Source organism: Triticum urartu, chromosome 1A (genome assembly GCF_056163025.1).
Source record: "Triticum urartu cultivar PI428250 chromosome 1A, HENAU_Tu73, whole genome shotgun sequence".
Taxonomy (NCBI): Eukaryota; Viridiplantae; Streptophyta; class Magnoliopsida; order Poales; family Poaceae; genus Triticum; species Triticum urartu.
In genome coordinates this window covers 18,188,921-18,204,043 of record NC_141873.1, presented here as the reverse complement: position 1 = coordinate 18,204,043, position 15,123 = coordinate 18,188,921, and the positions used below count along the sequence as shown (strand labels likewise).

At 47.3% G+C, this 15,123-nt stretch overlaps 1 pseudogene; it reads right to left on the bottom strand.

Moving 5' to 3' along the window:
• Positions 1 to 6,949: 6,949 nt before the first annotated feature.
• Positions 6,950 to 14,818, bottom strand: LOC125542927 (disease resistance protein Pik-2-like; annotated as a pseudogene).
• Between the last annotated feature and the right edge of the window lie 305 nt (positions 14,819 to 15,123).

Here is a 15,123-nt window from a genome sequence, read left to right as displayed (position 1 = left end):
CCGTCCCAAAATTCTTGTCTTAGATTTGTCTAAATACGGATGTATCAAGTCACGATTTAGTATTAGATACATCCGTATCTAGACAAATCTAAGACAAGAATTTTGGTACAGAGGGAGTATAATAGAGCTACTGAAAAACTGCTCTGCCTGAAATTTGAACCACATGAATGGCAAGACATCAGTTTATTCTCATGGATTCAAAACAAGTAACCAGTCTTCTGTGTGATGCAAGAGCGGGTGTACGTTTCAGCTCCTGCTCTCAACAATGTCTACACTTTGATCCCCGTAGCCGTAGAAGAACAAATACATTGGCTACTCCCTCATTGTCAACTGAGATGGTCCTCCCAGAAGCAGAAAATTAACAGAAAATACAGACCGAGAAACAACTCGGATGGTCAGGTACTGGCCGGATAGGTATACTCTGCCTGCCAGGGTATATACAGCCTCAATAATTAATTTTATGAATGAGAAATACATCGACTAATACACACACAGATTGAAGCAGAGATACAACTAGATATCAAGTAACTTCACTGCCGCCAATGCTGCGGCCATTCTTAACGTACCTATTCGGTCGGGCGGTGGCAATGATTTTCTTGCTTGGGCATTTGAAAAAACAGGCAATTACACTATCAAATCAGCGTACCGATCTCTTGTGACTCTGAACGAGCGTTTGGCTCTAGAGGAAGGGACGGCTACCAGAACTTCATTGAGTGATCAACAGTTGTGGAAAGCCTTGTGGAAGTTGAATGTTATCCCAAAAGTTAGAGTGTTTTGGTGGAGAGTGCTACGAGGGATTCTGCCTGATGAAGCAACACTCAATCATCGACATATTACGGATGCTCGGCAGTGCAAAGTTTGTCATGCAACAGACGAGGATCTGAAGCATGCCTTATTACATTGCCCGCAAGCTCAAAATTTCTGGGAAGAGGCATGTGCATGGTTTGGTCTGCGGCTGCCCAACCTTCACTTGGAGTCATGGGCGCGTGACATTACATGCTCCCCATGTTTCTCCTATGAGGGCCGAGCAAAGATCATAACTATCATGTGGTCCATTTGGCATTCCAGGAATCGCATCAAGCATGGAGAAGAGGATAGAGACCCAGTGTCTACTATGCGGGCTACAAAGGAGGCCATTGCGCTCCTTCATCTGCCGCGCAAAGAGGCACAAGTTTTGCCTGGATTTGGATGGCGTCCGCCTGATGAGGGCTTTGTCAAAATCAACACATACGGCGGACTTAATCTTGAGGGGGGCCGAGGGGGTGCCGGTGGTGTTGCTCGATCTCGGCCTTGCTTGGTGCGTGGTGCAAACCTTACTCTGGGATCACAGATCCTCTCACTATGGAGGGTCTCTTCTTACGTGATGGTGTTCGTTTTGGTACTCTCCGAGGCTTCTCCCATGTGATAATGGAAGTAGACTGCTTGGAGTGTTGGTGACACTTTGGAACTCTCGCCACAATTCACGATCTAATGTGGCCTATTTATTAGATGAGATAGGAGAGCTCAGTACTTACTTTACATCTTTCGATGTTTGTCATGTAAGTAGATCAGCTAATCTTCCTGCGCATCTATGTGCAAAGCATGCTTGTGCACTTGATGTAACAGATAGCTGGATAGATGAAACTTCAAGCTTCCTGGTGACCAGCCTATTGACTGACTCATCCATGAATGCTTTTCGATGAACAAAGCTCTCCAATTAGTATGCAAAAAAAAAAACTAGATAGTAGCAGCAGTACTAGCTTTCGATGGATGCACGTGATGGATCCTGGAGGTCAGACCATCTTCAAGGAGGGTCGGTTTGCTAGACCATTTCACAATGTAAGCTTAGGGGGTGCTCCTTCAAACTCCACCAATTTGATGTTCTCTATGCAATCCATTCCCAGCACCACTAGACTGGAGAACGTGTCCAGAGTTGATATGTGATGGTGTAAAGATTTCCCTTCACACACAGGATGTGTTTTGATGCTCGAGGGTGGCTGCGTGGGACGCGCGATGTGGTGACGGCGGTGTCGTGCAGACAGCACATGTACGCCCAAAAGAAATGAAAGAAAAAAAATACAAAAGGAACAAATGCCGACAACGGCGGATCAACCAAACGAAGATGACTCGAAACCGCTGCGCCGCCGGAGAATTCAACCACGTGCCCTAGCACTCCGGACCGCCGCATACCGAGCAACACCTTCAAGAAGGAACGCAACGACAACGACACTGCTAGCCGGACATGTCCTGGGGTTTCCCCCGGTACGCGAAGGGACATGGGGGAAGGGGTACATCCGACGCCCTTCAGGAAGGCACAGCGGTGCCCACGGGCATCACTGCGTCGGTGCCGGTCAAGCCGACAACGATTTCATCCAACAGCCAACCAACCAGGACCCCGGGCGAACCATCGCGCTCCACCATACTTGCTGTCCACCAATATGCGCCACGACGATCTTGCAGTCACCAACGTTGTCTCACCGTGGCAAGCGGAGAGAGATTGGCGGGATCAAGAGGGAGCAGCTCGGAACAGGGAGCGGCAGACGCAGCAGCCACGCGGCAAGGACAGCCTCCACCACCCTCGGCGGTAACCGACCAGACGCAGCTCAAGAGCAAACCAGGCACTCAGGCCCGGCCGAACCCGAAACGAGCTCATGAAGCTCCCGACGCCGCGCGGCAGTACACGCGCCGTCGTCTCCGCCACCCCCAGCCCGAGACACACCTCCGTCCGCCGGAGACGACGTCGGACAGCCCGCGCCAGGCCCGGCCGAACCCAGAAGGGGCCCAAAAGGGCCCAGATCTGGGCCAGAAGGGCGCCGCCGCCAGCCATCGCGCTGCCCCGCAGTCAAGCAGCTGCGCCATCACCACCACGCCCCCTGGAACCGTGCTTCCGTTTCTAAATATAAGTCTTTTTAAAGATTTCAATATGGACTACATACGAATGTATATAAACGTATTTTAAAATGCAGATTCATTCATTTTGCTCTGTATGTAGGATATGTTGAAGTCTTTAAAAAGACTTATATTTAGGAACGGAGGAAGTAATAGGGTATGTAGTTTGGACGGCAGATGAGATAGTTCATAGGCTAGAGACAATTTTTTATGATGTGGGAGAAACGCCTCAACTAAACACCGAAGAGCCAAGGAGGTATTTCCTCACGTCACTACGCCACAAATTGTAAGTACCTTCTCGGTACAACATCGTTTTCTTTGGAGATTAACCTATTTTTATGGTCAATAAGATACTGAGGTAATCTGTCTTGTCCATACGGACAATGGCCGGCAACTTCAAATATCTATCATTGAGAGACTCAATGAATTAAAATATTCAAAGTGCTACAAATCTGCTCCCTAATTTCCGCTCTTGTATTAAAGGGCTAAAAATAATGCTAGATTATTCAACACTTGCCAATTGCCACGAGACAGCACAATAAAAATCCGAAATTGATTTTAAGGCCTCAGTATTGTGAAGATTAGCTTGAAGAATCATCAACAAAGAGAAGATTTGTAATGGAAGTGGCTTCTCTAGATTCTAATTAACGGTGTTCAGAAAACGTTGTTTGAGAAAACTGATCGAAGCTAATAGGGTATGATGAGATAGCTTATAGTAGAATAGAGACAAATTTTCATAAAGTGAGAGAGATGCCTAACCTAAACACGAAGAGCCAAGGACATATTTCCACACATGACCACGTCACAACTTTTTTTGTAAGTTATAAATGTTAACGTGTATCTTCTCGGTAGAATATCGCTGTACTTGAGGTCTGAACTATTGTTACTCAACTATCAATCAATGAAAATGATGCCTGGTCTACAAGTTGCATGCTGCTTCTAACAGTAAGTTAAAACAGCCGGCCAGCCAGCTTAATTACATATATAAATCATACACACTATGCATCTGCCCGGCCTCTCATAGCACCTCCAACCATGTTAATGTTATCAAATCATGAGCTTTCGTGTATACCGCGCGCCATTTTCCAACTTGGCAACATATACTGCATGGTGAAGTGATAAGGATCGATGCATCCTGCATCAATTCAAAAAAAAAAAGAAAAGAGCTAAGGATTGATGGATGCATGCACGCGCTCCGGATTAACACATGAGCGGTAGGTGGGTAGAGGCAGCAGTTTCTTCTGTATGTATGCAAGTGGTAGGTATGTATACAAATAGAGTTACTACTGAAATGAGACAGCCCTCACCTCCCAGAAAGAAAAAGCACAGGCCGAAAAAACAAGTTGATCAGATGGTCAAGCCCGGGGAAGACTAGTGCAAAGAAATTACACAAAACAAGTGATCATACTTACCAATTCTCTGAATTAAAAAAAGTGACAAGCACGAATGGAAACGCATGGAGACTATCGGGGAGGGGGTTTACACCATCATCATCCCCTCCCCCCTCGCGTCGCCTCCCCCCGGGCGGCGCCACCTTCTTGCCGCCCCTTCCTGCCGCCGCTGCCGCCGGCGTGGGCCGCGGTGGCGGCGGGCCCGGTGCCGAAGGTTTCTGGGCGGGTGGATGCGGGGAATCCCATCTGAGGCGGCGGGGGCGGCTCCTCTCGTGCGATCCAACGGCGGCGGCTACGACGGCGAATCCAGGTTGTGCGGCGGGGGCCGGAGCACCATCGCCGGCGGAGCGGCGGCCTTGCATGGACGGCGGCGGTGGCAGCGCCCCATCCGGCAGGGTGGGCTGTCCTGGTCGTGATGGTGATGGCGGTCACTGCGGATCCAACGCCCCGTTTGGATCCGTCGCGGGGAGGCCTTCCGCCGATCGGCGGCGCGTGGACGGACCGGTGAGGAGATGCCGGATCTCCGCCGGAGTACCGACGGTGACATACGTCTTCGTGGCGAGGTTCCGCTCCGTTCCAGCCAGCCACGAGGTCGAGAAGACGTGGCTTCCGGTGAAAATCGCGCCTGACTGCGGTCTTGGCGGACGATGGCGGCGTCTCAGACGTCGTTCCCTTCTGGAGGCATCCTCGTTGCAGGTCACATCAACTTGATCGGGAAGTTCGGGGGGAAACCCTAGATCTGGGTCTACCAGATCCGACGATGATGGTGCCTTCGGTATCGTTCTTCCTCATGGGGGCATCGTTTTGGAGCAAGTGCTGGTTGGAGGGGACAAGAGGAGGAGCGGTGTTTCATCTGCTCCATTGATGACGGCGGATCTCGGCGGCGTGGCACAATGGAGACTCGGTGCCTGATGAGCGGAGATGGACTCGCGCAGGAGGGTGACGCTGCCTGGCGTCATGGTGGCGTCGGCGGCAGTTAGACCGGGCAAGGTTGATGCAGCAGTACAACTCTGAAGATGGATTGGTGGCAGGCGTCCTGATTGAGAAGCACGCCAGACTGGTGGGTGCCCATACCCGGCAGGCATCCTGGTTGGGACCTCAAGTCTTAGATGTTAGGTTTGGCTGCGAGGTCTGTTTGGTATTAGGCCCAGACTTTCAGCGCCCCTACATCAACTGGATAGGGATATCGACAGATGTTGCTTAGTTTGGTGGCTTTAGCCTTATCGTTGTATGACTCTGTAAGGTCTTGTGTCAATAATTAATAAAATAGCCGTATGCATCGTCCAGATGCAGAGGCCGGGGGTCGTCATCCTTTTATAAAAAAACGAATGGAAACGCATCAATTAATACATTGCGAAATTGGAAACACATAAATACAGATGCATAGATCTGTCCCCACGTCGCCCCCGCTCGGGCGGGATCCAAAACCCTAGCCGCCGGGGGTCCCCATCCGTCCTCCCCTCCCTCCGCCGCCGCCGATGGACGCCGCCGGCTATAGCCCGGGGCTGATGGCGATGGCGGGGGTCTTCCCTCTTGCCTGCGCCATGCGGGCGGTGCGGAGCCCCGCGGCGTGGGTGGCATGGCCGATCTGGCCTGGCGGCGCGGCGGGCCTGTCTTCCGGCGACGGCGCGGCGGCTGCCTCGGCCAAGGGCGGCGATGGTGGGGTGCGGCAGCCGGCCCTGCCTCGGGCTGCATGGCGGCGTTCGGCGGCGGCGGCCGGGTCTGCGGCGACACACCATCTGACCTCGGATCGGCGGTGGCGGCATGGAGGGCTTGGTGGTTGGGTCGGCACCATGCGGGTTGTGCCCTCCGGACAGGTCTGATCTGGCCGGTGCGGCCTGCTCCATGTGCGGCGGTTCAGATCGGTGGCGACCCGTGCAAACAATTCGTGATGGAGGTTCTTCGAGCGGATCCGGGTGAAAACCTTGTGCTCGGCTTGATGCCAAGACCGGCGTTCGTGGCACCCTGTGGTGTCATTACCTTCTTAAAGGCATCGCCATGGAGAAACTCTAGACCTCTATCCGCTACCTCCGGGGGAAACCCTAGATCAGTTGATCGGATGACGGCGGCGCGTTGGTGTCGTTTCCTCCTTGGGGGCGTCATTCTTGGAGGCGTACAAGGGATCGAGGGACCAGCGGGCGCCTTTTTTGGTGGAGCAGTACTTCATCCTTCACATTGATGACGGCGGATCTCGGCGGCGTGGTGCAGTGGAGACTCGGCGCCCGATGCGCGGTGATGGACTCGCGCAGGTGGAGGTAGTTGTCTGGCGTCAAGGTGGCGTCGATGGCGGAGTGGCCTGACAAGTTAGAAGGCTCAATATCTGCTCTGAAGACGGACCTGTGGAAGATGGCGGTGACGACACATGTGAGTGCGTCAGACCAGTTTATGCCCCAGACCCAGTATGTGGCTCGGCTGGGGCTTCTGGCTTTTAATGATAGGCTTAGGTGAGTAGACCGGGTATTTGGCCCAGGTAGCACCCCTTCATCATATGGATAGGAGTAGTGGCATATGTTGCCAAGATGGCGGATTCAGGCATATTATTGTAATACTTTGTAAGATCCTCGAGAATAATCAATAAAGTAGCCGTATGCATCTCCCAGATGCAGAGGCCGAGGGTCATCCTCCTTTTCTAAAAAAAAAATACAACAAGATAGCAGCACTAGCTTACCTTTTGGATCGATGTGATTCGCTCTGGAGGTCAGACCCTTTTCCAGACGGGGCGATTTGGATTCTTCGCAAGCTCAGCCCGCAGGTATTCCAATTCGGCCTGCAGGTATTGGAATTTCATTCCATGGTAGTCATGTTGGAGCAAAACTTCCTTGAGGCGTGTTCAAAAAAAAAAACTTCCTTGAGGCTTGACAGATATGGTAGCCCCAACAGTGATTCGCTCTTGCTGTCTCGAAGATAAATCTTGAGCACCTCAAGCTTAGGAGTTGCTCCTTGTTCAAACTTGAATGATTTGTGGGTACATATGTCTTCCAATTCCAGGGCCAGCACCAGCAAGCTCGGGAAGGCGCCTCAGGATGAAAATTTATAAACAAACTTTCACCCTGAAAAGACTTCTTCAACAAATGTAGGCGTGCCAGGTTTGGAAGATTCCCAAGGACCTCCATGATGGCTTCAGCATTGACATCCAGAAGCATGGTGCTCCGCAACTTGAGCTTCACCACATTCTTGAGCCCCTGGATCCATTCAGGCAATTTGACTAGGTTGCCATATAATTTGAGGCTCTGCAATTTTTCTGGAAACGAGAAAATTCCATCCAAGCAGCCACATAAACCTGGCTCCCCCTCTGACTGGATTGACAACGACTCCAGGTGGCTGAGACCAGCAACTGTTGTACACAACTCGTGGCCATTTTCCTTGTTGATGCCAGTCACTCCCAGTTTGCGCAAATAGGTTAGTCTTTTTATGTCCTGTAGAATGACCTTACCCCATCGTCCAACATTCACAACACCCAGTGTCTGCAGAGCTTTTAGCTTCCTCATCCCTCTTGGCATGTCCAGGTGCATCGCAGCTGCAGGGAGCAGCCAGCAGCACACCATAATGCAGATATCATGATGGTTCATGCCTTCCATACAAGAAAATGCAAGTGCACACCAGGATAAACAAAAGGCCATCGAACATAGGGGCAAAAGGCATAGCCTTCTCCTCATTATCCGTGGGATGAAATCTCCGAGTCCTCCTCACTTAACGGTGTTTCGCCAGCACGAAGATTGGTTATCTTCAGAAGCTTGATGATGGTCTTTGGCAGCATCAGTACATTGGTATCTCTGATGTCTAGTGTCTCAAGTTGCCTCAGGTTACCCAATGAATCTGGCACGTGAAAAATATATTGACATCCTCTTAGAGAAAGGTATCTTAGGTGAAGAAACTTTCCAATATGCTTAAGGTGATGAGCATGTACGCCTGTGCTGTCTTCCAAGTCTAGCACTCGTAGCATAGTCATCTTGTCAGAAATGAAAAATGATTTCCACTCACCAAAAACTGTTATTGATCGCACACGGGACATCTCCACTATGCTCTTGAATTCACTCTGGTCTCCCTCCCAATTTCCATTTAAAGCAAGGTGTCTTGCTACGCTCCGGGTGTTTAAGCTGCAGCCTTGCTCAAGCCTAAAAACAAGATTTTCTTCTATTGACTTCGAGATAGCAATTTCACGGATTAGATCATGGACTTGGCAGGAATCAATTCTTGTTGTACTATGAATTGATTGTTGAGATGGCAGGATTATGCTCCTGCTTATAAGTTCCATGAAATAAGTATCCGCTATTTCCTCTGCAGACTTGTCACGTACCTCCCTTGAGTAACCCTCTGCACTCCACCGACGCACCAAACGTCGCCGCCCAACCTTATAGTCTTCAGGAAAGATGGGCATATACAAAAAACAAGACTTAAGATGATAAGGTAAACCATCATAGCTTCGCATAAGGACGGTCCTTATGGTCCCAAGCTCTGGATTCATCTCCAACTCAGCGCTGATGTGATCATTCAATTTCCTCCATCCCAAAGAGGTTTTTGGTTGGTTTGCCAAGAAGCCACCTATGGTGACTATTGCAAGGGGAAGTTGGCCACACTTCCTCAGGATCAGTTCTGTCTGTTCAACCAGCTCAGGATATTGTTTATTCAAATCTACAGTTTCCTTGAATACCTAAAATTCATGAGATGAAGTTATTTTAGTACTCTTGAAATTAAATCAGGTATGGAATAATCTTTCAATCTATTCATTGGAGCGAATATGCTAGAATTGGCCGTTCTCGTATATACTAACACTTTTTACATTTCAGGATTAAAAAATGGGAAATAGAAAGCCACTTATCAAGTTTAAATTTTCTGCACCCAGAAGCATATGCTTCAGGTAGTTTAAAAAAATGCAATACAATACAATCAAGAGTTTTCAACGACTAGAAGGCATACATCTACAAATTAATCGATTAATACACACATTTCTCAAACAAAGACATGCTACAGGATGGACCAACTGTTGCCCTTCATGGACACACCAGATATTGGTGGGCGGACAAACAGCTTAATCAGCTTGATTTGGTCCGAACAATTGGGATTTGCAGTTGGGGTATATGATTGGACAATATACTATTAGTGTTTGGAGGAATGTATTATACTAAACTCATAAATCACGAATTATTCCTACTCCCAGTATGAGTCAGTCAAGCAACTATGGCAAAAAGGAAAGGAATATGTAGATCAAGGTACGTTCAAAATTACAACTAATCCTTTTTGTTCAACAGGTAAAATGAAATGAGAAAACCCTAGGGCATGACTGAGAACTACAAATCAAGGATGGCAATTCTTTGTAATTACATACCTTTTTAGTGAAGAGATCACGCCCATCCTTGTATTCTAAACCTTTGAGCTTGTATATATTAACTTGTTTCTTTGAACAATGTTTAGCAATATTCTCTTCCCTGGTGGTGACTATGATCCGGCTTGTATTTTCCATTTCACAAAAATTAGGTATTATCATGTTCCATTCGGCAGTAGATGATACATCATCAAGAATAATCAAGCACTTCTCCCTTTCTAAAAGCCTTAGCAAATCCTGGATTACCTCTGCAGGTGACATCAATAGTGATGTCTTCTTTGTTCTGCCCATCCGATCCAGCATGTGCCTCTTTTCAGAAGATTCTCTATCTAGTTGCGTAAGTAAACTTCGAAGCAGATCTTCAAGAATGAAAGGGTGCATGACTGTGACACAAGCACGCCTCTGAAACGTACCACTAAGCTCTTGGCTTTGGTAGATTTCTTTCACTAGAGTGGTTTTTCCAAGACCACCCATTCCCCACACCGAGATCACCTGAAATTGTTGGGTAGCTTGATTTGAAATTAGTTCAATAATTTCATTTTTTTTCTTTCTCTCGCCCAACAATATGAGATTCCTCCAAAGCAGCCACCCTGGTCCTGATGTGAACAAAGCTCTTTCTGATTGCATTTTTCCCATCAGAACTCTTAGACTGATCCTCTGACATCTCACATGTGGGCCCTATAAAGTTTCTATCAGCACTGCTAGTTGCTCTGTTTGGGCTTGATCCCGTCGTAGTTAAGTCTATTTTATCTTGAGAAACCTGTGCACAAGTGAGCAGTGTTTGTCCAGGTTAAGAAACCTATACATGTACCCGCAAAAAAAAAACCTATACATGAATGAATGAACATAAATTAATGCAAGTACAAAAAATGCACTCAAAAAGTTCAAATGCAATCTCCCTGAAGTTTTCCTATCCCAGTTCATGAAATGAAATCTAAAAGACAAAATAAACTCAACTAAAACAGGTCCAGATTGGCATACATTCCTACTTGCACGGAAGTGTATGTTTGGGCGCAACTACAATAGAAAACAACCTTGTGGTAGAAGAATAGAAAAATCCATCCTGGACCGTCAGATCGAAGATGGATGGCCCATATTCTAGTGGAGATATCCCAGTCCACTTCATGGACATTTTATGGAAAACCCCCTGCTAATATGTAGATATAAAACACATTTTTTATAGTAATCACCTCAACTTTCTCATATTTAATCGTTTTGTCCTCGGTAAATAAGACAAATTTTCAAATCCTCTCAACGTTGAGGCCTCATCTTTGCACATATCTGTTGCGTGTATACTTGAGTACAAATAATGGCTTCTACAAGCAAAAATTGAACATGCTGGCACCTAATTTTTTTTGCCAATATCCATCACAATATTTGTAAACACATTAAATTTATGCCATCTCATTCAAGTATATGTCAAACTGAACCATCCCAGACAAATAGTTGAGCACACGTCAAGTTAGACCATCCCAGGCATGAAGATCTGAGTAGATGTGAAACTGGACCATCCCACACATAAATAGTTGAGAACACGTCTAGTTAATTAGACCATCCCAGGCATAAAGATCTGAGTACATGTGAAACCATCTCAGGCACAAATATTTGAGTACATGTCACTCTAGAGTCTGGACCATCTCACTCACTAATGTCGAGTACATTATCAATCTGGAGCAGCAGAAGATACACAAGAGACATGCAATACATAACATGGCATGGACATTTCTAGTGTTGTGCTATCTTGAATGCAGAGAATAGAAAAGTTGTAGCGCTTGCCTCCGGTGCTCGTGCTTCTTGCTCATCAAGTTTTATGTGCTGGAAAGATGACATCAAACATATAGGAATCAGTTTGAGCACAAGACCATGTATGTATCACACATCCGTACTTAAAAATATTTGCTCCTGAGCTAATCTAATGAGTATGCATTAATAATATCATTTGACTAGCAGGAAGAGAACTGTATGCTGCATAGTCATTTGTACACTTCACTTAATATCATCACTAAACTTGCAATAACAATTTGGTCAGGTATAAATTCTGCCATACAGGGGAGAGCTTATTTCTTGCATACAAAGAGGTAAATTTTTTGCCTTTATTTTACAATCAGAGTGTTATTACAACCAAATGAGGAAAAGAGCAAAGAGCTAACAAAATTGTTTCACTAAAGCAAAACGATGCCCGACCACGACGGCACCTTCTTGTCCCTTTGCTCACTCACCTGTTAATCTTCTCGCGATGGCTGCTGCTAATCTTTGAATGGTTGTTGTTTGTTCTCTAGTTACACGGCTCACTTTTTTGCTAATTTCCCATTAGCTAGAGGTAGCTAGATGTGCACGTGTTGGTACTCATGGACTCACTGCTCAGCACGTGGTGGGTTAATTTGGCAGAAAGAATTCTTGTCCTTGTTTTGATTTCCTTGCTATCAAGTTCATCCTTGACTACTAATACTAGTACATCAGATTAACTAACGGAAAACATTTGCCTCTGCTTAAAATAAAGCCCAAATCATCAAATTCCTCAAGCAATGGATCGGCAACATGATTTTTCTGTACAACAACAGCAATACATCAAACGATCTGACCTATATACATGTTAACAAAGAGGATATATACTTGCTTCTGTTATGTTGTTGGGGCAGGCACGCAACAAGTGATAGCAGAATATTCGAATGGCTGCTACACAGGCCAGGTGCTCTGCTGCTAGTTAAACTACAGAGGTCAGGGCTAGCTACAAAACGAGTCAGCGAGTTTGAGGAGTGAGGTTGCGGTACAATCGTTGTACTATCCTCGGCTACAGGCGATAAAAGAAAGAATATGCATCAGCATCTTTTGGTTCAAGCAAACTGAAAATATTTTCTCCCTGTTTGTTCATGTATGACGAAATCTTAACTCAAATATAGAAAGCTTTCTGGGAATAAGAAAAAATAACCATAGATCCAACTAGAAGATACTTACCCATTGAATGATCATTTATTCCCAGAAATGGTACTCCATTCTATTAGTTTTTACGCTCTTTTCATCTACATTCGATCACATGTGGCAGGGGTCTCCAGAGGTCCTGAAAATAATCAAGTGTGATTTCCTTATCACAACAACCAGAATGGGTCAGTAACAACGTTTTCTAGAACTTCATATAATGGATCATGTTTAATAAGGTGCGCACCAAAGCTCAAGATACTTATATGATGGAACAAGAAGAAGGGCAATGTGGCTGATTGTACTGTTTTCCTAATTTCATCTCAATTGAAAGAACCATTTTGGTGCATGGCAAACCTGCATTCCTGAAGACCCGAGGTCTGTTCTTTGCCATCAGCAGATGTCCGAGCTAGGCATGGGGGTAGGCGGGCTACCTGTGGAGAATGGCTGGATGAGGCAAGAAATATAGTAGATCGAGAAGCCACATGTGGACAATGACTCGATGGGGTAAGAACATGGTAGATCGAGGTTGTCCTCTAGACGTCGGAGAACGATACCTGGAGATTTGCTCGCCCAGTGTCGCAGCGCAGCACAGAAGAGGTCCGCCCGGGCAGCCCGACCGGCGACCGCCGCAGGCGAGACGACCTAGATTCGTTGGGGCGGAGATGGAACGGTGCCTACAGTGGCCAAGGTCGCCGATCTAGGTACAGGATCTACACCCCCGTCGTCATTGGCAAGCTAGAGGGAGATGGGCTTGCCTTTAGGATTGGGGATTTTTTTTTTCGAGCCTCGGCCGCCGCTGCTCACATCGGAAGGAAGAAGGAGATGACAGGTCAAAAGAAGAGAGGAGATCGAAGCAAAAAAAAAAAACAGAAGTAAGGGACTATTCTGCAAAGAAGAGCGCACAGATCCACCACTAGAATACGGGCCATCCATCTTCGATTTGACGGTCCAGGATGAATTTTTCTATTCTTCTACCACAAGGCTGTTTTCTATTGTAGTTGCTCCCCTTTGAATATTACCTTCTCATGGAAAGCATAAATAACCTGATCACCAGATATTTGCCTGAGCTCCGATACTATGCTTTCTTCCCCTGCACATAAGCTTGCAACTTCCACTTGAGCAGTGGACACTATGATCCTGCTTCCTGTCTTGTTGTTTGGGAAGCATATTTTGACCCGATCCCACTCCTCAATGGTCGACAAGTCATTAAGCACAATCAGGTACCTGTTCCCGCTCACGTACTCATCAAACTTCTCAGCCAGCTCTTGTGGATTCTTCTCTATTCCCAATAGAGCTTTAGCCCCTATACCCATGTGAAATTGAGTCACCAAACTCTGAATGAAGTCTTGTGGATTAAAGGGATGTACCAGCCTGACCCAAGCTCGGCATGGAAACTTGCTTTTAATATCTGGATTATCATAGACCGCCCTGATGATGGTCATCTGCCCGAGATCAGCACTTATTCCCCACACTGCAATCACCCTAAGGTCATTTTTATTGTTGTTGACCAGGTGGAGAAGACCCACCTTTGATTTCTGCTGCTTCGCAGTGTGCCTTGCTCCGTCAATGCCAAACAGTGCTGCAGACATAGTACTAGACCGCTCAGCAGCCATGGCGGCCTTGGAGCCAGAGCCCTTGATGAGATTGTAGCGCATGTTCCTCTGGCTGACATCCTCAACATTGGCTCTGAGTTCCTTCATTTGCTTGGCCACACGTCGCCGATCGAGCAGCGCACGACGGATACTCCACCATGACTGTTTCTCAAGGCGAACGGCGAATTCCTGGAGGGTGTCTTCGACGTCATAGGCCACGTCACGGACTTGTTTCACCCAGACCTTGACCACCCTGCTGTCGTCTCCATCTTCATGGGCGGCCATGAGAAAAGCCTGCATCATCTCGAGCTCGTTGGTGATGAAGATCTGATCACCCCGAACTCCAAGCTGCAGAGCCACCTCCTCCGCCACGGCGGATTGGGCGTAGCGAAGGGCTCCATTCAGCACGGACTTGCCAACGCTCAGCGTGGTCGCTTCCATCAATTAGCCTGGTGATTGATTGGTTGTGAGTTTGTGTCAGAGACAGTAGTGCGAATGCTATAGAGATGAGGCGTAGGATGATGGCTTAAAAAGGAGGAGCTCAAGTTGTGCAATTTGCAGTAACAAAAGTGAACAAGATATTGTTAGAAAAAGAAGACCAAGACTAGGCTGTGCTAGGAGGTCCAAGTCCTCCTAATCCTAATAATTAAACTTGCGTGTATCTTCCACTAGGATGACTGGATGAGCATTTGGATGGAATGCGATGCCTCAACAAGACTGCGAGGGGTAGCTTACTTTAGTTCGTCGACATAAAAAAGAAACGAGCTTGATTAAGACCGCATCAGTAAGTTGGCTTCTTTGTGCGTGGGGGTGAAATGAATGGACGCACCCTGCTGCAACTCTGTTCACACTCATGTGATCCCAATTAAGGCAGAGGACCCAGTTAAGAAGAACGGATCTGCGATCATGGAGACGCGAAATTCATCGCACGGGGACGGTGAGATAAAGAGGAATTGGAGAGGGCTCACCGTCTGATCGGAACTGGCCCGCCGGAGCTGAGGAAGAATCCACCGGCTCCGCCGCCCAGCAA